This window comes from Pseudopodoces humilis, chromosome 5 (assembly GCF_049639895.1).
Source record: "Pseudopodoces humilis isolate 2021_Gansu_Grassland_sample_001 chromosome 5, ASM4963989v1, whole genome shotgun sequence".
Lineage (NCBI taxonomy): Eukaryota > Metazoa > Chordata > Aves > Passeriformes > Paridae > Pseudopodoces > Pseudopodoces humilis.
Window position 1 is genome coordinate 4868800 of NC_142204.1, and position 27126 is coordinate 4895925.

General features: G+C 40.7%; 1 protein-coding gene across 5 annotated transcripts in view; it reads left to right on the forward strand.

Annotated features, from left to right (window-relative positions):
- PDE3A (phosphodiesterase 3A) overlaps positions 1-27126 on the forward strand; it is a 228525-nt gene that overhangs the window by 160164 nt on the left and 41235 nt on the right. The gene's annotated exons all lie outside the window — the stretch shown is intronic.

The window sequence follows — 27126 nt, forward strand, 5'->3', positions numbered from 1 at the left end:
ACCAAAAGTTGGCCCTCATAGTACTACAATTTCTTTATTACTCTTTTTTACTTAGGTTACAGAAAATGCAGTATTTGTGTTTAGGAGCAGGGACACTTCCAGGGATGCCTTCTGCTAGCAAGAGAGCACTATGTAATCCTGTCATAAATTTAATCCAAGCTTTATCTTACTGTTACTTCACTTCCCCTCCTCTCCTTTTCCCCCAGCTCTCCTCTAAGGGTAAGGAACAGTCTGGTAATTTCCTGCTTATATTAATTTCCACTCTATTTGTAACAGTCCAGCATTTTCTGTAGCATAAACAAGCCTGCTCTGTAGGGTATTTTAAAGAGCAGTCATATCCCCTCACAGCCATGGGTCTGCTACATTAGATTGGGGTTGTTTTTTCTAGTCTGCCCATAGGTTATTTGCTTCCTTCACCTAAAGGTTCCTTCCTGCATTTATTGCAGTTTTGTAGCATTCAACTTTCTGCATAAATTGAATATAAATTATTCTGTCTAGGTATCTGATTAAAGGAAAGACAATAAATCAAGTTTAAAGCTTATTTTTAATCCTCTTGTAAAGTAGAAGCCATCTAGTTTTGTAGAACACACAAACCTATTAGGTTGGAAAAGACCTCTAAATTCATCAAACCCAAGTGTTAACCTGGTCCTGCACGTTCCAAAACTCCCCATTCCCACATACAGGGCTACCCTACTGCCTCTCCTTCTTTGCCTGGCCCTTCCAAGGAGTTTTCCTGCTGCACCACAGCTTCCAGCTCCTCCTGTTCGCTGCCCTTGCCTTGTGCAGGGCTGTAGGTGCCCTTGAGCTGTTGTTCCCACCATCTTTGGCAGGGAAGAAGCCTCAGTTCCTGTGGGACTGTTCTCAGGCACTCCTGTGATTTCCCACACTTCAGAGACCCGAGTGTCTCTGCTGCTGCATGGATCTCCATCCCCTACCTCTGTGATCTGCAGATGGAAGGACTTCACTTGCGCACCATCCCTCAGACTTTGGTGTGCTGTCTTCAGTCTTACCTCCAGGGAGCTTGGTTTTATCTCCTTCCCCCTTCAAATCTAGTTTAAAACTCCTTCAGTGATCTCTGCAAAGATCCCTTTTCCCCTCTGAGACTTTCCCTGTCTCTCACCAGCAGATCTGCTGCTGTGTAAATGAACTCATGATCAAAACCCCCAAATCCTGCCAGTGCCACCAGGCTCAGGGCCTGATCTGCTGGCTCTTCCTGTTCCTTCCCTCTTCATTCCCTGCAACTGGAATGATACAGAAGAACACTGCTGGTGCTCCTCATCCCATAACCAGTTGTCCCAAGCCCCTGAACTCTCTACTGATTACCCTCAGCCTTCTTGTTCCAGCTTCATCCCTGCCTGCCTGGGAGAGTACCAACAGGTAAGGATCAGAGGGCCCTACCAGGGCAGGAAGTTTTCACTTCATGCCTTTAACCTGGACATCAGGGAGGCAGCAGACTTCTCTAAGTGTGTCTGCTCTGCATATTGGGCCTTCTGTTCCCTTCTCCTGTGACAGTAACACAGCTTTTCCTCTCTGTAGAAGCAATTCCGATGAAGGGCGTGGGCCACCTTAGCCTTGGTGATGCCTCCAAGCTGGATGAACCACACTCCTGTTGCACCTGCATCAATGCCTGCTCTTTGGTCATTCACTGATTAGTGAGCATGATCCTGGCCATCTGAAATGCAGAATCTTTGAATTCAGGCTGGTTCTTGTTGCTAGTCTGCAGGAGAATAACCTTTAACTCCTGAATTTTGTCTGTTTCCTAAGACCGACCTGCTTTTGGAAACGCAAGAATTTATCCCTGCATACTGCCATATCCTCCTAGTGGATTCCCCAGAATTTTAGTCACTAATTTCCTCAGTGGCAGCAGCAACCAGACTAATACCTGATGCAGGTAAAAGAAACACCACAGCTGTGGAAAAGCAGCCTGTGGGATGGCAGTGGGGAAGAGGACAAGGGGACTCTGGCACTGAGTCCATCTCTGCTGTCTGGAGAGCTATAGTGATAGAAGTGCATGTCATTCAGCTGCACAGAGGTGACATTCTTGAGGGTCTAATAATAGAAATGTGCAGTCTGGGCTGGCAGGTTAACCTGTTGCATGTGGTGTATTTGATGAGAAAAGGGCAAGGCAGAGGATGAGCAAAATATATTTAGTGAACAATTTGCATTGTGTATGGATGGTGAAAAACTATAGCATTCTTGGAAAATTGCAGAGCAAGAATTCTTAAATTAGCCTCAAAATGCTCTCTATGTATGTTCTATATAAAATATATGTAATAATGATATGTACATATATAGATTCTAACTAGCAAATAAAAGAGGAGTATAAAGATGGCAAAACTGCAGAAGACAGAGGTATTGTACTTACTAAATTCGTGCTTTATGATTTAATTTAGGAGAAAAAGGGAGGAGGAAGAATTCCAGTTTTAGAGAACAAGTACTGAGTTTTCATGACCTTTTTCCCTTGTGAAGTTGTACTTAATTTAGCTATTTGGAAAAGTAGTTGAAGAAAAAGACAGGAGGAATATTCCATCTTGAACAAACATGGACAGAAAACAGAAGCCTCCTCCAGGCAAACAGTCTCAGGAGATGGAGTAAATTGCCAGTCATCCATCTCTCTTTCCTGGATTACCTGATGTATTGGAGCAGTTAAAAAGGAATCCACTGCTTAAATGCAATCAATAATTTGCTTTTATTGCTTTATTTTTCTTATTACAACTTTGAGGTCATGGTTGTAGTCAGGAGCTTACCCTGACACTTTGCTGAGATGTGCTTTCTTTTCAAAATCTAGTGTTTAAAAGGAGGGCAAGGAACACTTTCAAGTGTCAGCTGAATGGCAGAAATGATGACCTAAGTCAAATAATTGTAATGCCCAAAACAAATAATGAACCTGCATTAGGAAGTGTTTCCCATCAATCGGTATTTGCTGATTTAGGAGCTGGTGATGCTGGACACAAAGCTCTCCTTTTGGCAGAGATTCTCCAAGGCATTTCTGGCAGAGGCTCAGCAAGAGAGTGACAGCATTTGAGGCTTCTGGTGTGGAATGGCTTAACATTGTGACAGCCCAGAACATATACTTCAGGTATCTAGGAAAGGGATGGGATCTCACATCCTTTCTCAGATGCAAAGGTTATCACATTCTGTGGGACAAATCTCGCAGTTGGGTGCAGCTTTTTTTTTTTTTTTTTTCCCTGCTCTTCTCTTAAGATGAAGTTTCTTCAGATTTGCATTTTTTCTGAGTAATGATTAAATAATATATTTTTCATAGGTATATGGACAGACTGTATGGGGAGGTGGGAGGGAGGTGGGTGTCTGCTGCATTTAAAAAGCTATCTTATGCAATGCAAAAAAAAAAAAAATTAAAACATGGGGAAATGTGTCATGTCTTTGTTACAAAAATTTTATCTGTTGTTATTTGGATCTGATGTATTGGGAAAATGTGTTCTGGAGAACGAACTAGAGGTTTGGCACATGTGCTGGGCTGTTTTGTTTCCAGGACAGGCCTTGGAGAAAGCAGAAGCAGCATCATTGCAGAGCCTGTATTTTCAGCTTTAGAAATTACTTTCTGAGCATGAAACATATCTGCACTGTTAGATTTTGAAGCCAGTTCTTGTTTTTTTGCTCTCTGCCTGATAATGAGTCTTGTGGAGAAGTGCATACAGGTCTGCAGCTCCAGCTCTCCCAGCTCTTCAGCAACCTCCAGGACTTCCTTCCAAGTTTGAGGAGTTTTCAGAGGAGTAATGATTTCTTGGATTTTTCACTTTAAGTGATTTATTTTCTGTTGATTGAATAATTTTATTATCTTTTAAAAGGAAAGGCAGAAAGTATAAATCCCATAAAAGAGCAACTGTTCCCTTTTGGAGCACAAAGTACTGATGAAGGAGATGAGCTAGGCAGTGCTCCTGGCATAAATGACATCATTTAGGTTTCAATGGCTTGCAATTGCAACTTAAATGTGTTGCTCTACAGGCAGAAATGCAATTAAACCTAATTAGTCAGTCATTTGTGTTTCATATCCTATGTACACCCTGACCCCCTAATCCCTGTCACTACTGTAAATCTGCTAAGAGCTGGAGCAGGGGAGGTAACCCTGACTTCATATTGAAGCCATTCCCACTACCCCTCATGAAAACTGATGGTCATGTAAAGGAGTTTCAAATTCAAAACATTTTTTGAAATTTTGAAAGCCAGATTCAAAACATTTTTGGCTTTTATTTTGCTGTCAGCCTTGGCTGAGAGTCGTCAAGAAGTTTCAGCTGTTTCAGGAAAAGGTATTTGAGGGTGGCAGGAAGAGGGGTACTACATGATTAACTTTATTTTGCTAAAATATTGCCTAAAATAGTGCATAAACAGGGGAAGTGATATGCCAGGTATCTTTTATTTATTACTCTGTTACAAGTAACTGGTGTTTCCAACCAAGAATATTTATTTGACATGTGAGCCCATTTGGGTAATTTTTTTAGCTGCTGTGTGTTGTAGTTTGACATAAGTGGGAGCATACAATACTTCCAAGGGTGCTCATTAATTGTGGGTTAGCACAATTGTAATTATTGTCTTAATTACTTCCTTGATTGAATGTAAAATGAATAACATACATGGTAGCATTCATGTAAAATACAAAGATTAAAGAACAGGATGATAGGATCTTGGGGAAGAAGTTTTGCACTTCCCAGCAGGAGGACAACTGAAAGAATAAATTTCTTTGATACAGACACATCATTACTTGCTGCTACAGTAGATACAAATTTCCTTTGACATTCCCACTGAAATTAGATCACCTTCCCTCCCTCTGTTTTCTGATAAAATTAGTAAAATTACATTATATTAAAAAGAACAAAAGGAACATGTGACCACAACAAAGAGGCAAAACAGGTTTCAAAACAGCTTAAATGATGCTTAAATGCTGCTGGACTCCATAGGAGCCCAGTACTAGATACAGTCTAAGTATTTTTAAAATTATTTTATTAGAAATAGGAACAAAATATTTTTAAACTGCTTTCAAAGAGAAGTTGTGGTCTGATAGAGGTTCTGAATTCTTAGATATACACTGTTGTTGTGGGGTGTGCTGGTTTTTTGGGGAGGTAGCAGAGGACATTGGATAGATGCAGTATAGAAGAATCTATTCCTCTGCCTCAGTTTTTACCTCTTCCACTTCTGATTTGCTTAGCCTACAAATGACAGTGACTAATCACTACTTGAGTTTTGGGGTGTGGGTTTATGGAGTCTTTGGGTTATTTTTTTATTAAAGAACTCCAAAGAGTGTAAAGTTTTACAGTGAATGCAACTAAAGAATGTAGGCCAAGGGTGAAAAACAAATGTTTTTGAATTGAGCTGGCACACTCTCAATTTTAAGATTAAAGGGTTCTTCAAGTATGGCATTGTTGTTTCCTTCCTGACTTACCAAACTCAGCCTGTTTTGGGAATTACTGATTTTGACAGTGCACCTGCGCAGACCCAAGGGAATTAGCTTTGGTACTGGGAGCAGTTCAGCCTGAATCAGACAGATATCCTCAATAACACATCCAATTTCTCAGCTCACCTGACCTGTCTGCTTCCAGCACTGAAGAGACCTTCCCTGCTTAGCTTTGGTGTCTCTGTACTTCGCTACATCACTCCATAAGCATCATTGTTAAGCCATTCAGCATCTGTTTGATGTCAAGTGTCAGTGGAATTGATTATCTGTGTCTGCTCAGCTATTTACTTGCCTTTTGTGTTTTCATTTTTTAACCCCTTCACATATGAGACACTTGGAAAAGGACTAGCAACACACATGTGAGGAATGCATGGGACATAGTGGATAAAGGTCATAGAAGACAGACCAAATTTTGCCTCAAAAGCAAACAAAAAATCATCTCAACACAGCTGTGTGGAAACTGCACATCCCTAAACACCCTGTGCAGAAAATTGCTTCCCTGCTCTGTGTGCTACTGCCTCAGCACCACCTAAATGTGCAGCTCAGGTCACAGGAGTGATGCTCCCTTCAAAACAGCTCCTGGCACAACCCTGCCTTCTCCTTCTGCTTACTCTTGCATGGATACGAAAAGTCTTCTGAACGAGTGGACCGGATTTAATCCTACCCATAAACTATTACCAACACTGCCTCAGTAGCCAGCTGCAGGGTGTTTATCACAGATGAAGCTGTGGGAGCAGAAAGAAAGCTGCCTTTGATTTACCAGTCTCAGATGACGTAGCAAGGATGTCAGGAAAATCATTCAAAGCTCTGCTAACTGACCAGTGTTACTGGGATTTTAGCAAAGTAGGAATGGCATGATGTTGTTTTGGCACTGCTCCTTTTCCCCCCCCCCGTGGTAGATGTGTTGTAACCCTTTTTGGAAAGTGCCTGTGTTTTGCATGTCAATGTGCTAATCAAGTTTTAGGTAAATGGAAACACAAAAGACTTAGTCATTGCTTCAGTACTTTTCTCAAAAAAGCTCAGTTCCAGCTGCATGCACAAACACTTTGCTTGTACATAAATCCCCTTTCTGTAACAGAACTTGCAAAGCACAAAATAATTTTCCCTGGGATATTTGTTTGGATTAATTTTTTTTTTTCTTCCTGCATTATTTCAGACAGGGGAGAAGTGCCGAAGAGTTTGTGTGCTTGTATGTGTATGGGTCAGTGACTGAATGCATGTTTTATTATCCATAAATATCTCCATTTTCATATCATTAATATCTCCATTTTCAGACTGGAGATATTGTGGCACAACTCAGGTGAATCTGTGCCACTGTCGAAGTATTCTGATGTTTATCCCATCTGACCGCACTTTTCTTGAAGCTACTGTGTAGCTTGATTATTAGAACATTCAAGCTATTTGCTGACTTTCCTGAAACCCTCCAAGAAACAAATATTGAAAAAAAAAGCAAAAACACCAACAAAAAAAAAAGCCAAAAAAAACCCCAAACCAAAACAAAACAAAGAAACCCTGCCCCCCCACACACACTGAATTAGAAAGGAACCGAGACTAAGAAGGAAATAATTCTGAGAGGGGACATTGTTTTGCAGAGCAGCCTGTATAGAAATGGAAGAGCAAAATAGAAAAAAAAACACAAAAAGATGGTATCTCCCTGTCTCCTTTTTGCCAGTTCAGGATTCATCTGTGTGGGTTCTCCTGCATCACTCTCCAGTCAGGCAGCAGTGGAAGTGAGCAGTGCTGCTGTCAGATGTCTTCCACCCCCTTCTTATTCTCTTACATTGAATTTAAATATTTTGAAAGTTAATACACTTAAATTCACATGCAGATTTTAACAAGAAACCCAAGTTTGTGGGTTTCAGTGTAAACCATTAGAATGCCAAGTAACTGAGGTTAAATTTTTGAATGGTTGTTTATGCCAACAATTTATAGGAGTGGAGGAAATAAAACTTTCTGAGCAGCTTTCCTAACAGAAAGTGTGACTTAAGCCAACAGAAATGTGCAAATACATAGCTTAGTGCCAAAACTGCCTTACATGAATTGGATTTATTATACACCAGACAGAAATTCAAACATTCACTTCAGGCCACATTCTGTGTTGAGATTTGAGTAGGGGGGTGTTGTGTGCAATCTGTGTGAGATAAACTGCTTAGGAAATTAAACTTTGGAAGAACCCATCCCCACTGATGACATTTTTTTGCTGTCAGACTCATTTGATTGCTTGTCTTTCGAGTGTGGGTGAACTTTCTGACCCCTGACATTGCAACTCTGCTCAGTGTCACAGCTACAGTATGTCAAGCTCATAACAAAATAAACCTCCCACCGGAAACAGCTTCACTTTGAAGTTCACAAACTTGCTCTAGTTTTGGTTTTAAAAGAGCAGTATCATATATCAAATACACTAAAAAGTTATTTCAAGCTACTTTCCTATGATAAAGCACTATGGTTTGGCCACTGCTGTAAGTGCAGATGTATTCATTGCATTCCAGACTTTGCCAGCACTTTATTTTATTTATGGCTTGCTCCATTCTGCTTTATTTGTAATAAGTGTTGGTAAAATCTGTCACATTGCTCCATGCTAAAGACTTCAACACAGTGGTAAATAAAATTTAAAGCTTTTCACGATGATATATGTGCTGGGTTGGATGGCACAGCAGAGAACTCAGGGGTTAGCAAAAAGGCAGGTTCACAAATGTGAATTAGCTACCCTTTGTCAGAAATAATTTTCTCCTGATGAAATTGGAAAGTAAAAGCAGTAAATGGCAAAGCTCAGCTGCAAGTCCAGTTGTGTTTCTACATCAGCTGACACTGGAGGCACTGACAGAGCTCTTGCTTGCAATGGCCCCATTTGGTGAGATGCTTGACTGTAAGCACAGCTGCAGTCTGAAGTCTGCACGTGGCTTCTTGTGGTTCCCCATTTCCCTTGAAATGCTTTCTGTCTCATTGGGGTGACAGTGAAAATGTGGCTAAAGGACATTCTCTTGAAATAATTATAATTGTACACACCTCTGCTTTGGTTCTGAAGGCTACTGTAAAGGCAGTAAAGGACCCTAGTACAAGAAACAAACTTGGCAATACCATTGTTACTGAAGCAACAGTAATGAAGTAAACACCTGCTTAACTTGCTTGATGGCAACCTATGTTCCTAATTTTTTTTCTCTTTTTTTGAGAAAAGATAAATATTTTTCTCTTCTTTTCATCTTTTTTGAGAGGGTAAGATCATGCTGTCTCACTGATCCACAACTTTGCAAGGCTGTTATATCTGTCATGTAATCAAATAACCTGTAATTTCTTGCCATTGATGATCCTAGAACAGAGACTTTATCTGGAGCCTTTGTAATTTCTGTTCTTCCCAGAACTTTTTTAATTTTTTTAAAATTTTTTTTCCACCTTTGCACTTTTAGCCTAGTGGAAATATTTAATTAGCTTGTTTCATAATAGCCTACAAAAATGTGAGTATAGCATCTGCTTTGTGAACTTTTGGTTGAGCTTCTGACTGTGATTTTTGCCATTATTGTAAAATCTGTGGAGCTGACCTCAGATGAGGACACAGCCTTCAGAGGAAGCTCCCCAGCACCCTGTCCCACACTTGATAAGCACACAGCTCTCAGCTTCACCAGTGGGATAAAAGGGCACCTTGTAAGAGCTGTAGCCCTCAGTGCTTGAGGCTGGGATTTCCATATTTTGCCTTCCCTGGCTGGGGCTGCCCAGATTGTGTCAAGGCCACATTCTTTCCACTGCCAGAGGTGTTTACTGCACTATCAGCTGGGAATTGGGAAAGGGAGCCCTCAGGGAGGGGCTGGCACACAAACAGGGAGAAAGGAATCATCTCAAGTGGCCTGACCCCATACATGTCCTTGGGTTTATATCCTTCTTTTTTTTTTTTTTTTATCAGCAACTTAATATTGAATTCAGGAGGCTGAAATAATTTTAAAAGCCTTTCAGTTTAGCTTAACTTCAGTTAAGTTTAGAGAAGTCCTAAATGCCAGCCTGCTCTGCTAGTTTAGCTTGCTCAGCTCTAGTCTCCAAACTGAAATATGGAAGGATTTCCAAGAGAGAAGAGGGCAGTGAAGGGGCAAGGGACTTCCCTGAGTATTGACTTCAAGTGGGAAGTCCACAAGTAGTTGGAACAGTAGATTAATTGACCCAAAGGAATTTTCATATGTACCCAGCAAGGGAGGAGACAGTGCTGATTAGAGAGGGGAATGACTTGCTTAGAGAGCAGAACAAAGCAACTGGAAAACAGGAAATAGCATTAGGAAATTCTCCCCATGCAAGAACAAACAAATATTTGTACAGGAGAATCTGCAAGTGGCACTGCTTTCCTCCCACACTATGTACGGTTGCCAAAGCGATGGGCTCCCTTGGAGTAAATCACATTTAATGTATGCATAGTGGATGTCAGTGTCTGAATAATCCCCACAAACCTTGAAAATTAGATAAATTTCACAATCCTCAAATTTTGGCTATGTGTCTGTACATAATGTGAACAAGAAGCTGAAAGTTCATTAGAGTGAAGCCAGTAAGATTTTCCTGGGAATGTTGCTACAGCCATTTCTTTTCCTAGCTGGGGAGCTCCAGGGTCTGCAGGAGCTTCAGGAGGTAAAACACACACTTGTCATACAGACACAGGGAGGAAAACTTTCTTTGAGTGGGTGATTGGCATGGATGGAGAGACATCTTGCTGATTTTGAAGATAACACAGTCCTCGGGATGACCACTTAGCTGTAGGGGTTGTATTTGTCATAAGTTCATTGAAATATTACCCTGGGTCTGGTGAAAGAAGGCATGAAAAATTCTTATTTATTGGTGAACATAAGTTTTACTGGAGAGTGCTTTGAGCAGAATCGCTGGGTGGGACTTAGTTGTGAACTCTGGAAATTGTTTATATTTAAAACAGACATGATGTGATGCAGACCTGAGAGATAGGAGGAGAATTCAGAAAATCTTCCTTGTCTGTCATGTGTGCAGCTTTAAGTTTATTCTCCTACATCTCCAAGTGGCAGCTTAATACCTATAAAATTATGGAAGGATGGTTTTGTTGTTTATGCATTTTATGAAGTCAATAAATAGACCTTAAGCAGAAGTGATTAAACCTGAAATGTCAGCAGGGAATAGCTGTATCTCTTCTCCATCCTCTGATTCATTCCTAAGTCAGGATTTACGACTAACTCAATTAAATACACACTTTCCACATAATTGCCCATGTGCGAGCAGAAAAGTAGTCAGTTGTCAGGGATTTTGTTCATTTCTGGGTTGGCTGCCTGAGAACATAAGGAATTGGGAAGAAACTGTGGAATTACCCATAAATTTTCTTAATTGAATTGAGCATAAGCTTTCAAGCTTAAGATGTGAGCAAGGAAAACTTTCCAGTTTCCAGGCAGAGCTGTCTCCTTGCAGTTATTTACACAGTGCTGCTTTGATTTGCTGTTAAAAAATTACACTGAGGCAGAGATTAGGAATTCAAAGAGCAGTTTTGTAAGGAAAAAAAGCCTTGGTTTCATTCAGTAAAGAGGAGATGTGTTAAAGGAGGGAGAGAAGGGGGGAATAAGCAGGGCAAAGAAAATGGACAATTACTTCAGGCAGGTTTGAATATTCAGTCAGGGAAACCTTGATCCAGTAGAGCCCTAAGAATGTACTTTTTTACAACATTTTGGTGAGAGAACTGAGAGCATGTGGCCCTAGATGACAGGTCAGCATCCTCCCTCCATCCTTCTCTCCTCATCGTCACCCATCTCGTGTGGTTCTAATTTTTTTTGAGAAATACTGTTGAGGGGATTGTGTTTCTGTCACAAAGCTGCTGTAAAATTTCTAATCCCTTGTTAAAAGCAACTCACCTGCTCCTTTTTTTCAGGATGTGCTTCATGGAGGACATGTCCATCCTTCTAAAGTTTGTGTTAAAGCAGTGCTCTGCTGCCCTTTCCTGTATTTTGATGTGAATTATTAACTGAGATCAGAAATAACTGAAGATATCTTTGATAACAGGAAAATGTACTTCAGTACAAAAAGATGCCTGCTTCTTGTCCATGCACATGTGTTCATGGTATTATTTTAGCTCATCACAGATAAGGTAACTTACATTATTGACTTAAAATATTGGCATTTTTCGTGAAAACACAGCAAATTTTTCTGTGCCACGTGGCATGTAATACTTCTGAGCAATATTATGCCTTCTATTAAATATAATTTAAAATTGGTACCTGCAGCTTATAATATTATCCCCACGGGACTTGGACATCTTTTGTACATCCTCTTTGGTCGTTCCCCACTTGTCATCATGAAATGTTGGTGCGAGGTTTTGCCCAAACTAGCACAGAATTCCTTTCACTGTGCTCCAGATCAGCATGGAAGTAGCCAAATAAATGAGTGGCGTATCTTCCACGCCCTGCAAAGCAGTGCTGGAAGTTTTGTGTCTTTCCCTGCAGTGGACACTGAGAGATTTGATCCTCACACACAAACTTTGAGCACCTGACGGTGCCGAGGCAAGCTAAGAGAGGAGGATGCAGTGCTCATTGTTTGATGCTTGGCTGCAGTCTCTCAACCTGGGGTGCCAGGGCTGCTCAGCAGCAGAAAACAGAGGTGAGGGACTGAATTTTCCTGCACTGCTGGTGCAGAATTCCGGGCTCTGGGCTGAGTTTTCAGTAACACCAGCCTGAAGCGCACACACACCATGAAACTCTGCCTTCCTCCCCCTCCCGCCCAAGGCTTTCTGCTTTTTTGGGGGAGGTGGTGGTTGTTTTTCTGTGCCTGCTGACGTCAACAAAATTGCCAGATGGCATTTCAATGCTTTGCAAAGAGACAGGAGCCTTTTATTACTGGGGTCACGTGGATTCCATTCATTTGCATTCCCACAAGTGGTCTAAAGCTTTTGCTCACTGTATAGGCAAAGAGTGCTCTGCACCTTCCAGGGACCCAGACCGCCTTCTGTGGGATATTGGTGCCTTGTGAATCCTTTAAGGGATGCAGGGATGAAGGGTTTATTTCGTGTACGCTTGGCTAATGTGGAAATATTGAAAGAAATATTCAATATTGGAATACTGAAAGTCTCTAGACTTTGGTTGTGCTCTGCAGAGGTTTCGTGGGTTTCTTTTTGAACGACAAAGGAATACTTTTGTGAATTTAGGGTAATAAGCAGACTTACAGTTTAGTTCTAAGAGGGTTACTTATGGTCTCTCAGGCCCAGATGACTCAGTAGCTTGTGGAACAAACAAGTCCAACACTGTGATAAATATCAGCAGAGAGGAGGAGCCATCAGGCTTTAGATTTTGAAGGTTTCAGGTTCTATCACTAGAGCTGGGTTGTGACATGATCACCATGCATTGAAATGGAACAGAGTCCCTTTATACCCCTAAACAGATGACTGGGAGCTCAGTACCAGATGCACAAGATTAAACCAATTTACTTTGCTGTGCCTGAGCCATCTCCACAGCAGCTGGGCAGGGGACATGGCAGTGTTTGAAGGCCAGAACAATCTCTTACTGACGTAGTAACTCCAGTACTCGCCCTTGTCTGGCAGCTAACCCAGAAGAGAGGGAGTTTATGATTAGATTTTTCAGTAGACCTTGAGGAAATGAACCTGGAGAAACCTGCGAGGCTCCCAGGGGAACATGTGGATGTTGGAGAAGGGAAAGCCACACTTAATTTTGGGCAGCATGAAGACTTCTGCTTCTTGCAGATTAATTGATCTTTGGAGTAGTTTCTCAGGTTAAAGGGAGGAGAAATGTATTTCTGGCTGAGAATGAAAGGTGGGATCACCTTTTCTTTTTCCTTGAAGCAAACACGAATGACCTTTGTTGGAGCTCATGGACTCTGTGGTGATGCAGAAAGGAGGCTAAGCCATCTGGTTTTGACATCTACATCACAATTTGAAACTAAACCTCCCCTAAACCTGTCTGAGATTACCATAGGCTGCAGAATGAGCAATAATCTGAGCTCACAAACCGGATTTTAATACATTACTCTTTTATTTTCTACCAGTTTCAGCTTTCAGATGTGCCTCTGTGGTGCCTCCTTGCTTTGAGTACACTGCAGTGACAAAGATGTGTGTAAGTTCCCAAGGGCCATAAATCTGGAAAAAAAAAATATGGGGCAGCATAACCCTATGATCTTTCAAAGTGTGAATATTTTATTCCTCAACAAAGTGCTATTGAAAGGAACTTTGAAATGCAGCATCACAAACCTCCCCTTTCCTGCTTGATAAACCATGTGTTAATATTGCTTACCCTTGTATTACCAATTTCCCAGCTGTATGACATGCTCTAAGTTCTGGTGATTTATCATGGTGTTCTGTGTATGTTAAGTATTGCTGCAATTCACATGGTGTTAAGTGGTTGCAGAAGAACACACAAATAAATATAGTGAATTATTGGGCTCTTCAAATTTGGTGCCATTATATTCTTGACTAGGAAGTGGAGAAAAAATTTTAAACTGGCTCAGAGCAGACTGGGTGATGTTGCAGAGTACGAAGAGTAATAACCAACTTGACCCTGCTTTCATAACTCCATTCTTCAACTGGGGGAAGAAAATGTAGAATTTCTTTAGGGCTGGCATCTCAGGGAAAGTTATTGCTCATGCTGTGCTCTGATACCTAATTTAATTTCACCGGGGAGTAGCGATCGGCGTTCACATGGTGATTCACAGATCATGGAGCAGGAAACAGCCTGTCAACTTCTAGGGAGCTGAAAGGGGGGGAGAGTTGCTTGGGGAAAAACAAAAATCTGTTTTGTGAGGGAATTCAGCTCATGAGCACAGCAGGCAGACTTCAGCTCTGCTGTGACTCCTGGTGAAGTTAGAGGAGTCACTCTGCAAGATTAATTCGCCCCTTTGTTTTTCAATTTGTAAGGTCTTGAGTGCAGATGAGTCCTGTGGTGGATTAAACACAAAGCAAACAAGCAAAAAATAAATATCACTCTTTCTCATCAAGAATCAGAGGCTTTTGAGACTTCAATTTGAACGTGCCCCCTCCATCCCAAATTAGCTGTACTCCACAGCCTGATATCAGCTTGTACCCAGCTGAAGAGATGCAAATGTGAATACTTTCCATCTTTTTGCAATTCACATCAATAGCTGAGAGAAAGCAGGCTTACACTAACATGCATGTGGAAACATTGCTTTTTGTGCATATGTGTGTTGATGTTCCTTTATTAGCATTTTAATGTGCTTTCATTTCCTATCTTCCATTGTTATTTGTTTGTGGATATTCTCAACAGCTCTTTTTTGGGGAAAACAACGCAATAAACTTCAACCAAATTTAGAAAATACTTTCATGGTAAAACACTGCACAATTACAGGTAGAGTTCAGCATCTTCAACAGCTCTGATGACAGAAATAGAACATGAGGAGAAGAAAGAGGCCATGTATATGTTAATCTTGTGTGTAGGACTTATTTCTCTGAAAGGAATTCTGCTTTCTTAATATTGTTGTCAAGCACTGCATGTATTGCTGGGGAGTTTTGTGTTCCTAGAGAAACTTCTGCAATCCTTCTGGAATATTTTAGTATGAGAGGTCAGTTCAAAACTTTATGAGGCTCCCTCCAGCTCCCCCAGTTGCAGTAATTTTTTGTTGTTTGTACAAGATTTGCAAGATCGTTGGAAAGAATTTGAGCAGTAAGAGATTACTGGGCTAACATATAAAAAACATGGATTAAGATCTTTTTTCCTCCCAAATCGATGATGGCATTTCATGGGCACAGCAGAGCTACAAGTGCTGATTTGAAGGAAGAGTAGTGCCATCTGGTGATCCCTGAGCAAGGCTTTTCTGCACCTAAAGTTTCAGGATCATAATGCCCTGTGTGAAAAGTTCTGCTCAGTTGTGCCATGGCTGTTGCCTTACACCCTCTCCTGAGGCACTGACTCCCTTGGGGCGGTCACCTGGCACAAGGTGTCCAAGGTGGTGGGCTCATTTACAGAAACATTTGTGCTCTAGCCTGGAATAGGTGTTCAGACTAGGTCCTCTGTCGTTTTCTCGCTCCCATCCCCTTTTCCTGGTCTGCTTTTCACTTGTGCAGCTGGATGTCCTCCTAGCAGTGCTGTCTGACCCTGTCTCCTGCTCTTTCACCTTTTGCTGTGCTGCTGACCCTGTCAGGCGCTGGTGGGCAGGCAGTAACCCTTAGAGAGAGGAGTGACATTTTGGGCTCCCTTCATCCATCCCCTGGGAGCTCCCAGCCAGCCTGGCTCGTTTTCTGAGCGAGGCTGTGGCTCATTTCCAGCACAAGACCTGCTCTCTGATCTCCTCTCTCGTTATGTCCTTGTCAGTAAGGAAGGGCTGGAGTGCAGCTCATCACCAGTGCTGCTGCTGCCCGAGGGGAAACAGAGTTCAGCCTGATGCTCTGGAGCCAAGTGGGGTTTTCTGTGGCTGTCAGCTTGGTACAAGGAGAAAAGGTTGTGTTATGTTAAAGGTGGAGTCATAAGTTGTTTACACAGAGCTAAATGAACATCATTTTACAAGCAGAAATAGTTACTGTGTGTGGTTAGAAGTCTGCCCATGGACAGGTTTTATTTAAAACAATTTATTTTGTGCGCTTTATGGAACGTCCTTTGGCTGGTTTGCATTTAGGCTGGTCACATAAGCAAGCCCTTAAAGCAGACCCTAAATTTTATGTAGGGTCAGAACATGGTTTTATCTTGTTTGACAGGTTTCAAAATATAACCAAACCCACACAAATCAGGTTTCAGAGTTGAATGTGAAGTCCAATTTGTAACTTGTCTGGGTTTTTTTTAGGTAGCATGGGCCTATACGGTTGTCTTTATACACAAAACATTAAATAGTCTTTAGAGACTTTGGAGACAGTTTTTGATTTGCACCTTTGTTTAAAAAAAGTCAACTAAATGTTAATTAATTTATTTCCAATTAACTCCCCTTCCCCTATTTAAACTGAGCTATTAACATGTGTGTGAGGTGCATAACTGTGGCTCTGTATAGAATTAGATAATTATATAGTTAGTTATGACTTAAAGGCATGTCTATACCATGCCAGAAAAATGCCATCCTAATTGAAGGCATTTTCCTAAAAGGCAGAACAAAGTGGGACCTCATCACGTTGCCTTCTTGTGCCACCTTGATTTTATTGATAGGCAATCAAACACGTTTCTTTGATCTGTCAGTGAAAAATAAAAGGGCAAGTGGATAAAAGTGTTGTGCATAACTAATTTGGTTGGGTATTTCATTTTGCTGTAGCATAAATACAGAATACTTAAGATTTACTCTCCATGGTAGTTGTAGCTTGCATTAAAAGAGGAAATGGATACAAATAAATTTTTACTTAGATTAAGGGTAGTCTTCAGATTCCTGGCAAAATGCCAACCTGTTGCACAGTGAGCATTATTGATATGCATTTTCTGCTCTGTGTTAGCTAGAAATGACAGTAATTAAAAGAACAAATCATTTAAATGAAGTGATTCTTCTTTAGGTTGTTTCCTAGTCTTGTTGCCAAAAGTCTCTCAAACGCATTAGAAGAGAGTGTACAGAGAGAATTGATCAGCAATTTTTGTTTTTTTTACTTTAATGGGATAAATAGGATATCTGCAGCCACTTGTAGCACTCAGATGGAAGCAGTCAGAAAGATAATAGAGAATTAGGAAGACAGAATCCATATGCTTCATCAGCTGATCAGTCAGAGCACCGTATGGCAAACAATTTAGCTTGTGGTCTGCTTCAATTTGTTAATAAATATGTTTACATAAAGCATTGTGATGAGAGATGTGCGTGACTGTTCACCAAGGTCAGGAGTATGAAGTGTTTTCTTGGGATTAAACTGGTCTTTTATCTCTGTTGTTAAACTGAATTTGAGAGAGATCTTTTGATTTAATACTCTGCCTTGGTCACAGGTGTTAACAAACCTGAATATTGAAGTCAGCTCTGGAGTCCAATCCATTATGGATCCCATTTAATTCAACTATGAGCCTCTGACCACAGCAGACACACTAAGCCTCTACAGAAGTCTAATGCCAAAAACAAAGTAAATGTGAGCACCAGGCTGTTCTTCACAAAGAGAAGCCACAACCTGTTTGAAAAAAACAACTGAGGAACTTCATTTCATCATTTTCAAACTAAAGATTTAAGTTTTGAGAAGTTGATGCGATTTCTTGTTCCTACCTTTTAGTGAAACTGTTCTAAAATTGCTGAAGAAAAGCCAAAATAAGCCCTTTCTGTCACCAGAAATTCCAAAACCAATCACTTCTCTGTCAGTACAAAATAATTTTTGTGTTTGCCTAAAGTTGTCAATGCACTCTGAATCCTTGAGCTGCCTAGTTTGAGCTGCTGTTTCCCATTTGTGAGGACACCACACTGTTCTCTGTGTAAGAGAGCTCTGTGGCAGAATCATGTGATAATAAATCTCGTCAGCAAATAGCTCAATACTGTGTGCACCAATTAGCAGATCAGTTCTGAGCTAAAATATCAAGTCTCTGTATTGATGTATCTTCCAAAAGTCTTTGATTTTAGATGGTAAAACAGATTTGTATGTTATACTTCATTTCTATACCTCCTTTTAAAAATTCAGGTAAGACTTTTAACCCGTTTATTGGGACCTATGCAGACTACCTAATCAGTACTAATAAGTGCTTCTATTGCACTTACTGGTGCATCATCACTGATTTATTACTGGAGTAGATTCAGATGAACCTCTGAAGTCCAGTTTCACAAGGATATTTAACATTTTAAAAAAACCCATGTGCAACCAGCAGTTGATTTTTCTTTTCTTAATGTCCACATCTGATCAGAAAACATAACTCACAGTGGAGACAGAAATCATTATCTAGTGTGGTTCCCAGCATAAGCCCAGTGCTTCATGATCTGTGTCTGTTTTTTTGGTCTCTATGGTTCCGTTGCCTTTTGTAAATATGAGTAGCTGGTGCTGTTATATTTAGCTGTGAATTTGAATCCAGGCTTTCCAAAAACACAGAAGTGTTTGGCCCTGATAAAATAGTGCAGACCCTGAGCCAGAAAGTCAGAGTTCAGTATGGTGAGATACTAATGATGCAGAAGTACAGATTGGGTCTATCTCTAATTAGAACTGAGAAGCAGACAGGGTGTCATAATTAGAAATATTACATGCATTTTACATTTTTCTTTTGCTTTAGTGCAAGCCTCTGCTTTTTCTAAAGTGCACTGCTCACAACCTAAAAGACACAAGTTGAAAGTAAGACATTCCTTAGATTAAAACTGTGCACGAGAAAAATCAGTCACCAGCTGCATGGAAGAATTTGTAGACTGCTGAAATTACTTAGAAAATCCCCCAGCCTTTAGTGTCCAGTGTGTAAATTAAAGGCCAGAACAGCAGTGGCTGAAAATGGCCATCTGATGCAGGCATTGACCTGTGGTTATCAGCTGTGTACCTTCTATCTCAGCAGGCAAATTTTAATTTTTTTTTATTTTTTTTTTTTCATTTGTGACAGCAAAGGCAAAATAAGCCCACAGTATAAACTAACCTAGTGTGTCTTTAAGTTGGTCCTTGCAGGTCAAGGATGAAGTAGGTTGAAAGCAATCCTCAGGGCTTGCCAGTCTGTCAGTTTATATCGGTGGTAAGTGAAAAAGAATATTTTAATATCATAGCAGGCACATAGAGGATAGTGGTTTATATTTCTTGCATATGAATTACTGTTTCTGTTCTGATCTTCACTGAAGAGTCTGCCTGTAAATAATCTAGGAGAGGTGGGGGATTTTCACATCTAGTGCATGCTTAGTGTGACTTTTGCAGGTTGTGGCTTTAGATGTTAGTAGCTTGTACTTTAGAAAAATAATAGCTCTGCAGCAGCTATGATGATGGATTTGGGGGCTGCAAGTCCCTAGGGCTAGAGTTGGGGTTTTTGAATGAGTCATAATATAAGAATCCAAAGCCAAGTGTTACAGAAAAATGATTAATTCTTTTCACAGAGGAGTTCATTAGTGACATAAAGTCATGAGAGAGAGGAGGAGGCATCTGTAGCACTCAATGGCTATTAACTGGTATTAGTGTGAGTGCTTGAAATCAGGAGAACTGAAGTAATGCAACCCACAAGGTCTGATGGAGAAGAAAAAAATGTTGAAATTGGACCAATTTGTCTGCTGTGAGGCTCTCACTGGAGTTTGATGGGCAGAGGATTTACCATTTTCAAAAGGTGCAGAATATCACTGCTTGCCTTTGGCTCCAGGGTAAACCTGTCCTTAAAAAGGACCACTAAATATTGTTGGTGTTCATGGTCACTGGAGAATTTCATGGGATCCTTCTGCTCTGCTGCTACTGCATATGGAAAAAATGGCCCAAGATATACATCTGGCTCTTGTTGTCATTTCCAAATCCCTGAATCTACTCCAGACTGAACATTGAAAGCTCTTTATCTACAGCTTCACTGATGATCACTTCCTAGTTTCTAATTTTTTTCTTATTCTGGTTTTCAACACTCATTCTTAAAACCTTACCAGGTTTTATTTATTTTTTTTTCAGTTTATTCTCCTATGGCAATTCCTTTTTAGTAATTGAAAATATACTTGACAATCTGTGTAGCAACTCTTCACTCTACCCCCCCAATCTTTTGTCTTCATTTAGAGGCTGTATTTATTTGCAATACATTTTTAATGATACTTGATGACGCTTTTCTACTGTTCAACAGCTCTTAGTGAAGGGCTGAGATGGATGTGAATCCTTAGCTGGGTTTATTTTCATACATATTTCTGCAGTTTGCTCCTAATTGTGATATCTCTTCTCAAGTTTCATCCCAAAAGAGCCTGAAGTACTCTGAAAGGGAGAGAATGTGGCAGTATGTGGCTCCTTTGGCTTTGCTCTGGTGTAACTGAGACTGTCAAGTTGAAAATGTGGGAGGATTAGTTAGTACACAGAAGGCAGAATGGTGATTATTGCTTTCAGTGGATTTTTTTTTTAACTCATGCTGTGTATTTGGCTGCTCTGTTTTAGTTCACCGTAAAATTAAAATAGCTTTCCATGCTAAGCAGGCAGCTGGGATGTCAGAGCTGTAAATTCAAATGGGAAAGGTCCCCAGGTATTAATAAATGGCTTATCTTCCACTGTGTGTGCACATAGCACCACACTCCTGCTGTGTCCCAGCTTGTGTTACTGCAGCTCAAGTTGAGGCTGAAGACAGCTGTCACTGTTTTCTTCATGTGAACACACACTATCAGCTTCAAGCTACCAATTTGTGACCATCTGATGTACAAATTGGAGAACAATAATGTAAGACAATTGAGGACAGCCTCTGAAGTACAGAATTGTTTTCCTCAGTCTGTGTTACTCAAAGCGGATTTGAGCCCCATTTAGAATTTAATTTTTCCCATCTGCTGTGCTTTAATTAAAAGCAATAATTTTTAAAGTTCCTAGTTTAGTTGTAGTGGTGTCTACTTTTTAAGTAATCAACCCTGACTGTGACTGACTCTGTGATCTGCTCTACATCACCAAGCAGCTCTTTGGGCTGGGATAGTCATGATAGTTTAATGGTTTTAGGCAGCCAAACAGCATGGAAAGTCCCTAGGAGCTGGGTTACTGAGTCCCCAGGGCGCTGCTGAGAACATCAAATACCAGCGTCAGAGTTTCCACGAGGTTTGCAAGCTGTGACCAGCGGCTCTTAGCCAGGAAGTTCAGCCTGTGCTCTCGCCTCCTTCCAGGAGCTGCTTTCCCTGGATCCTCCCCATGGCATGCCTTGTGCAGAAGGTCATCCCAGCTGTCTGAGTGTCTTCATTGGAGCTGGGATTTCCCAAGGAGCCCAAGGCAGAGCCCGTGTATGGCTGATTGCAGCTTGCCCCTTGCCATGCTGTGCCACCCACCACACTCTCTGAGACAACCCTCCTCCCCTTTTCCCTGTGCCTTCCAGGCTTTCCAGCTGTGCTCTACTGTGGCAGGAGGAAATGTGGCAAATTAAGTACTACTTTATGTCAGAATTAGTTCATTTGAGGTCCTTGCTGTCAGCTATAAATGACAGGGATTTAATTATGTTGCATTGGATTGTGTCCAGTAGTAGTGTCCACATGGGTTCAGACTTTCCTAGTCTGTAGGTCTTGAATCTTAACAAATCCAGTCCTCCCACTCCTTGAGATTATTTCTGCATCTATCTTTTTATTGTTGCTTGGTTGCTAGTGACCACAAGGATATTTGCTTTTGGCTTGTGTAACAAACATGGAAAAGCCTGCTAGGTGGCTGTAAAGCAAGAACTGATAGTCCCCCTTGAAAGTTGCAGATGGCACCAAAACTGCATAACAGCTCAGATGTGCCCTCTGCTTCTTAAATGTGATCCTTTGCCCTTTGGAATCCTGTGCACAGCACACGAGGGCACACGTGGAGTGTGTGGAGGTGAGCACACTTAGGGCAGCTCCGTGGCAGGTTTCTGACAACCCATAGAGGTCATGCAGCTTTGGTTTCATTTTTTCCCTTCACAAGTCCTCATTGGACTTCACAACCAAATCTGGACACATCAGGGCAGGGAAAGCAAAAGGCCTTACTGCACCTTCAGTGCCTGCTGCAGATTAAGTGGTACCAGTTTACAAAGAGTTTTCAGGATGGATAAAAGACTCCAACAGTCTTCTTGTAAATGTCTGAGCAATTTTTTTTCAAACACTGAAATAATTCACCCCAGACAAATACCTGGCAGTATATGTTTCAGTCTGAGCTCTTTGGCTGACAAAGCTGTCACGAAGTGGAAGATCCTGTAATGGAAGAAAGTTAGTCAGCTGTAACAACGAGCTTTGTGAGTGGTGTCACCTAAGGTAGAGGTGCAGGATGTGGGGATTGCAGCTGCCTCCCCCGACAAAGGGTGCTGTAGACAGTGGTGCATTCCACAGATTTTATAAGGGGGAAAAAAAGTATTTCCCTCTCAAACCAGTGCCTCTTTCTTAAAGGGTGGTAGTGTTGTCATCCTGGTTTTCTAAAGTAGTCTCACATGGTCATGCTCCTCTGTGACAGTTTCAAACAAATGTGGCAGATGGCAGGAAGTTTCAGAGATTGTTATCTTCCTAGAAATTTTATGTTAGCCAATGGTGGGATACAGGAGGAAGGTCTAAATCAGTGGCCTTGCCTGGTAGTAGAAAATTGGTAGTTCAATATACTGTGAGATTACAGAGCCAGCCCTGTATGAGGCTGCTCACCCATGCACACTGAGGGAAGGAGTCACTGCAATACAGTGAGGGGATAAAAAGTGCAATTCTTTAGTGAGACCCATTTTGTTAGATACTGTGTTTACAGAGCTACTTTGAAAGGCTTTCTCTGGCTGCTCTGTGATCCTTGAACTCTGGCATCTTTCTGGCATGTGCTCATGCTACAGACACACTTGATGTGGCAGTCATGACATTTTCTGCTCTGCAGATCAGAGTTCAGTGGAATTGTTATCAGGTAGGTCTGCTTTGCTGTGGTGCTGCCATCCCAAGCATCTTGGAACCAGGATTAAAACTCAAATCATTATGGCTCAAGCAAAATTTAGAGTTTCTTTCATTGTAGACTCATCTTTTGTACCTGTGTCTGGTTTAAGGCTGTGTGGCTCTGGGTGCTTTAAAGACTCAGTAGCAAAGTCAGTGACTACACAGATGCCTTGGAAAGGTTTTCTTTGATCAGTGTGATGAGACAACAGGAAGATGCTATTTTCAGCCCTACCAAAGAGTGTGCCTTGCAGAGCTTGTGGCTGGTTGACCTCCAGAGAGCAGTGGGAATGCTGTGCTTCATTAAGCTGGAGAAAAGATTCTCATAAACATTTTCTTTGCTCAAAAGAGAAGAGAAAATCTAAAATCTTATGTTAGTACAAAATAAAAGAGAAATAAAAACACTCTGGTTCTAGAGTTTTAAATAGAGAAAAGTGAAATGTGAAAGAATTGCATGCAGGCTTTTTTCCTTAGTCATTCAGCGGAAGGTGGAGTAGTTAAGCCTGTGGCGCCTTTAAAATGATTCATTATTTCCATAGAAGCCAATTGATGTTTATCCTTCAAATTGCTCTGTGGACATTAAAATAATGGAGAATTATATTTGCTTTTAATTTTGTTTCCAGACAGCTTGGCCTGAACATTTATGATGTGACTTGGAAACCATATCAAATTGTGATTTATAGTTGCTCGTAATTGTGTGACCATTGAAGATACTCTGGATGCTGCTTTTCTTTTCTTTTCTTTCTTTTTTTTTCTCCTTGCCTCCCCCATTCTTTCACTTACAGAGTGTTCTTGAGTGTAACGTGGTGAAAGGCAAGCATCTCTGCCCTCATTGCTTTTCCTTGTACAAGCCACAGCAAATGAAGATTTTATTTCTCCCTAACATGAGGCTTTGTGAAGTGAATTGTGGTTTGTATTTGATAATTGGTTTGGGCTTTTATTCCTTGCTTGAGTTTCGACTGGTTTTGTGTTGTTACAATAATCACCCTTTCTGTGGGGTGGGGAGAGTGGTGTTTTTTAGTTAAGCTGGATGAGAATCATATGCAAAACATGAATGGGGAGGGGGAAGACTTTTATTTGTTGTAAGGCATCTGTTAAGTGTATGGATGTCAAATCTGCTCCACAGGTGAGCCAACAGGAATAATTCATACCTAAATTTATCTATCAGGTCTTATGGCTAAAGGAATTTGTTATTCCTATTTTCCTAAATTCATTTTTCCTGCACAGTTTTATCCACTTTTTCTTCCTACTGAGTAAAAAGCTATTCTTAGAGTTTTGTGCATAATTTAACAAAAGAAAACAAAGGGGATTTTGTGAACTGTAATAGAAAAGCCCAGTGAAGGTTATGTAAATTTTGAAAACTTCTCTAGTCATGTTGCAGGCTCCAAAAGAAATGATTCAAACCTAAAAATTCTAAATTATTATTAAAATTAAAATACTGTTTTCATATTGAATTTAAACAGTTGTTTCCCTGCCAAAAATCATCTGTGTGATACTGGGGCATGCTACTTTTGTGGTTTAGTCCTGCGCATGCAGCAGTGTGTTTTAGGCTTTTTGGTTTTTTTTATTTCTGTACATAAAAGGAAGCCTCCAAACACACAGAAAGTGCATTTGGGCCCTCTTAGGAATTCCAGATGGCACTGTGGCCTAAACCAGCTGTTTTTCAGCATGTAAGGAATTAATTTTTCTTATCTTAGTTAAAAATGAGCCTGTTTAGTTTTGCTTTTGTTCCCAGCCTGTTTGCTTTCTCATTCTCATGCCCCAGAGCATTTCAGTTTTAGTCACTGCATGACATTGCTGAAATCAGGGCTGGAATGAAGTCACAAAATGAACAGCAAGCCAGTCTTATCCAAAATTTATGGGAGGGAACTGCATTCACAATTATAGGCATAGATGAGTAAATGGACACTGACCATTGTGAAATTAAGTTCACCTTATCTTAGCTCCTCATTGTTTTGTTTTGTTTTATCAAATTAGTTGTTGGTTAGTTGTTGATTGCAAATGTAGTTCATGCCACTATTCCCAAGCATCCGGCCTTGGAGCTTCAACGAGTAAAGTGGCTTGGAAAGAATCCAAATCAGTTCATGCAGAGCCTGTGCACATCAGTAGAAAACAACTTACAAAGACTGAGCATGGATTTTGTATGAACTTTTACCCTAAAAGAAGACTCCCTGCATATATACCTGTGTGCATGTGTGTCTATGTGCATATATAGAATACATATACATCTATGGGATTACATTAATCTCAATTTTTCACCAGTTTACTCTCTTGCTTTCACATCATCACAGTGATTTGCACTAAATTCCAGGTTTCCTTGCCCTTCAGGGAAACACATTATTTACTTTCTGAATAATGGTCTGCAAAGCATATGCAGTTCTCTATTGTTTTTCAGTAAAGACTCTGAAAAGTAAAATATTTTTAAATGCTCTCATGCACTCAATTTGTAGTAACGTTCAGAAAATAATAATTTAAATACCTGTAATTTGCCTAGTCTGAGTAGTCTAATCCTCCTCTAAATTGGCCCTGAGATAGATGAATTCATACTTCTTCATACTTTTTGACTCACATAACTGAACCTGGCATTTGATTGGGATAAATCTGCCAGGTCTCAGAGTTAAGGCAGGGGTCACCAACACACATGACAACACAGGGAGCTGGAGGCCTGTGGCAGAAATCTGCCATGGAGGAGGGATCTCTGTCTCTCTCCACTTGGTGCTCATCCTGGAGAACAACGCTGTCTGCTTTGCAAAATCTCTGTACTGCTCTTCAGAATCTCTGCTTATTGCCTGCTGAGTCAGACTTGTTTACTTCATAGAGTCATTCATCTCTGTCTCTAATTGGTGGTCAACAACTCCAGGCTCCAGGCTTAACAGAATTTCAAACCGTAGATGACACAATTTTGCTGAAAATATGAGGCTTCTATCACATTTTGAGTGACGCATTCTGCCTCACTCCCCTTTGATCCATTTGCCATGGCTGAGGTTAAGATAGATAATTAATTACTCCCATCCCAAGCCTTGCCCTTTAATTTAAGAATTTTCTTTAGCATCTGCCAGAATCTTCTGCATGCACTCCTGAGACATTAAGCAATGAAGGATCCATTAAGTTAAATTCAGGCATTAATTTTTTTCAGGAGGATGAAATAGCACTCCAGTAGATCAAGAAGTTTCTGGTTTGTTATTTCACAGCATGGGAAAGAAATGTGGGAAGAGGCTGGTTTTCTGGCTGCAGGAGAGGATGGTGAGTGAGGAAGCCTGTCTTCTGGTCCTGCAGCTTACCTCAGTCTTAGCAAGAAGTAGGACACGAGGAAGGAATCAGTGGAGTGAAACATCTATTTGCCAAGGGCCTGATGTTATGCAACTGGGAAGACAGAGGGAAGAGGTTTAGCTATACTTAACTAATATATCACTTTCCTCAAAAGTACTTTTTTATTGCCTGTAAAGCCTTTTCTGAGAACAAAGCAGTGTCAAGTTGTGTTCCTTGTGTTTTGAGGTCCATGAATGCTGTCACTGATGAGTCATTCCTGGCTGGGGCTTTAATCACTCTCCTTCTAAGTCTGACCAACTCTCCATGCTCTTTGCTTGCAACTCCAAGTAACTTGTGTGCTCTTTTCACAGACATAGCTTCCCCATTTAGCAAACTATGTCTTTTAGCTTTTTCTAAGAAATACATGAAAGCAAATTAGTACAAAATCTGCTGCAATGGTCTCTCTGAGAAACTGCACGTACACCTACTAAGTTCCAAACAGTAGCAGCAGGACTGAGCTGATGTGTCAGAGACACAACAAAGGGAAAGTGGTCACTCTTGGAGTGCCTTGAATTAGCAGCTCCATGCAGAATTTATGGTGGGTTTTAGTGCACCACCAAGTGAGGCTGAAATGTCACTTTTGCATTGAAATTCCATATGCCTCCTGCCTTTTTAGGTGTTCTATTTCTGTGTGCATCCAAGTCTTGCTGTTCTTTATTAGAGTTGAAAGATGCTCACTCCTTTGCAATTGTGTTATATAGCTGTCAATTCACAGACTTGAAAACTTTAATGTTTAAAAAATCCACTTTTTCCTCCATTTCAGTTTTGGTATAGCTGCCCAATATTCAATTTCTTGGAGAAGAATGTTGTTGCTACCATACCAGAATACTGCAGTTTAGTTGCACAGAGATATACAAATTTCAGTATATGCTTGGGGTTAATTTCATTCATCTAGGCATAAGCACTAAAGATTAGTTGTTCTAGATTTGTTGTTCTGTAGTTAGTATTCAGGCATCTCTCAACAGATTATCTCCAAAATTATTTGTGCAAATTTGCCCTGGCTATTGACCATGTCTCCATAGAGAGCCTGAACAATTCATTCAGATGGGTTAAGTCAGGTGCAGATGGTGAAA